This window comes from Entelurus aequoreus, linkage group LG28 (genome assembly GCF_033978785.1).
Source record: "Entelurus aequoreus isolate RoL-2023_Sb linkage group LG28, RoL_Eaeq_v1.1, whole genome shotgun sequence".
NCBI lineage: Eukaryota > Metazoa > Chordata > Actinopteri > Syngnathiformes > Syngnathidae > Entelurus > Entelurus aequoreus.
In genome coordinates, this window is record NC_084758.1 from 15,566,801 (window position 1) to 15,569,300 (window position 2,500).

At 32.7% G+C, this 2,500-nt stretch overlaps 1 protein-coding gene across 4 annotated transcripts in view; it reads right to left on the reverse strand.

Annotated features, from left to right (window-relative positions):
- Nucleotides 1-2,485: 2,485 nt before the first annotated feature.
- Nucleotides 2,486-2,500, reverse strand: part of b4galt7 (xylosylprotein beta 1,4-galactosyltransferase, polypeptide 7 (galactosyltransferase I)) — a 24,025-nt gene continuing 24,010 nt past the window's right edge. For all 4 annotated transcript variants that reach the window (XM_062039752.1, XM_062039753.1, XM_062039750.1 and 1 more), the window contains exon 5: nt 2,486-2,500. This exon is cut by the window's right edge and continues 567 nt beyond it. The gene's annotated coding sequence lies outside the window, so the exon portion shown is untranslated.

Here is a 2,500-nt window from a genome sequence, read left to right on the forward strand (position 1 = left end):
GTGTGTGTGTATATATATGTATATATATTACATTACATCGATTTTTAGATTCAAATATATTTTTAGAATATGCATTTTTATCATCGATTTTTGACAGGCGTGGCCCTAACCAATCTGGCGCCCTAGGCAAGATTTTAGGTGGCGCCCCCCCACATCGGCAGTGAAGTGTATATACTCACAAGAAACCGAATAGCTTTGTCTTTGACCTTTTTTTTACTTAAAGAAAGCAAATTAACATATTATATGAGAATGTTATGTTATGATTATCTTTAACCGAATCACAGCAGTGCTCAAATTAAAAAACAGCATTCCCTCTCATGTAATATTGCTTAATTAACATTAATGATGTGCACTTTAACAACTAGGTTTACAACTATACCTAATATATAAAGGGGTGGAAAAGTGACTATTACCTGCAGGGCAAACATTAGCTAACCAGAAGGCAATAACAATGTAAAAAAAACCACCCGCTTAAAAGATCTAATACAAATGTCCCTGAGGAATGTAAGGTGGGAGTACTGTAACTACCTAACGTTTCATTATTATTTTCCATAACAATTTAGCCCCCTCCACAATATTTTAAATAAATGATAAATGGGTTATACTTGTATAGCGCTTTTCTACCTTCAAGGTACTCAAAGCGCTTTGACAGTATTTCCACATTCATACACTGATGGCGGGAGCTGCCATGCAAGGCGCTAACCAGCAGCCATCAGGAGCAAGGGTGAAGTGTCTTGCCCAAGGACACAACGGACGTGACTAGGATGGTAGAAAGTGGGGATTGAACCCCAGTAACAAGCAACCCTCCGATTGCTGGCACGGCTACTCTACCAACTTCGCCACGCCGTCCCCCGACGTTAAAGCAGAACTAGCTATTTATTGATTAGCAATTGCCGAATCATGTAACATTAGCTTAATGCTAAAAAGACAGGTTACTATCACATTCTGTAACAGACAAATAATTTCACGTAGGCTAACGTTACCTACCTGCTACCTCTGTCTTTTTCTCGTTTCTCCTCCTCTTCTTTTCTATTTTTTCTTCCCTGGGCACCTGACAGTTTTAGCCGTTTTGACATCTTGTGTTGATTTTTTGGTGGTGACGTCCAAAAAGAGTCATGATACGGGAAGGGAGGGGGCGCACCGTGCGGGGGGGAGGGTGGGGGGGCGGGGGGCGTAATGTTGTAACAAAATATATTTCTATTAAATAGGCTTTACTTTGCATTTTAATTAACGTGGGATTATTTTTTGTATTTACAAACAATAGTACCAACTTTTTCTTTCTTTTTTTTTTTCTCCAACATTTGTGGCACTGGCGTGGCGCCCCCTGATGGACGGCGCCCTTAGCATTTGCCTATACGGCCTATGCCACGGGCCGGCCCTGATTTTTGAACATTCTGAATTATAAAAAAAATTTCAGGTTGTTTAAAAATATATATATATATATATATATATAATATATATATATATATATATATATATATATATATATATATATATATATATATATATATATATATATTTCACATGAACTTTTAGATTCAAATATTAAAAAAATTGATGTAAAAAAAAATACATATATATATATATATATATATATATATATATATATATATATATATATATATATATATATATATATATATATATGTATATATATATATATATATTATATAAATATATATTTCACATGAACTTTTGGATTCAAATATTTAAAATATCGATGTAAAATTTAAAAAAAAAAATACAATTATATATATATATATATATATTTTTTTTTTTTTTACAGTTCATGTGAAATATATATATATATATGCATTTTTTTTTAAACAACCTGAACATTTTTTTGTAATTCAGAATGTTCAAAAATCGATGTAAAAAATATATATTCTACAAATATATTGGAATCTAAAAATCGATGTAAAAAAATAAATAAATAAATATATTTATTTTATTTTTTTACATCGATATATATATTTTTTATTTTTTTTACATCGATTTTTGAAAACTATGAATTTAAAAAAATCTCCGAAGTGTCAACACTCCTTTTAACTGCAGAATAATAAACAGATTTCAGGTGTTAGCTTTGGAAATTAACATTTACAGACGGATTCCTTCCTTTTTTTCCTCAGAATTGAGTGATTCCGTATTTTCCACTCGACAGCTTATGTCCCTGGTTTTTTTTAATGAATCGTGAAGCCAGAAAGTTGACATTTGAACGGCCTATGTCTGTTATCTTTCCGACTTAAACAAGTTGAAAAACTTATTGGGGTGTTACCATTTAGTGGTCAATTGTACGGAATATGTACTTCACTGTGCAACCTACTAATAAAAGTCTCAATCAATCAATCAAACTACAGAAAGGAGTGTTCTCCACTGCTCATATGTAATGGCGCAGCGCCCTCTAGTGGCGGGATGCTCGTTAATGACGTCATTGTTTTCTCATCAGTGGCACGCTTGTGGTCTAAATACCGAAGGACAAAGTCAATAAAAGTAGACAATC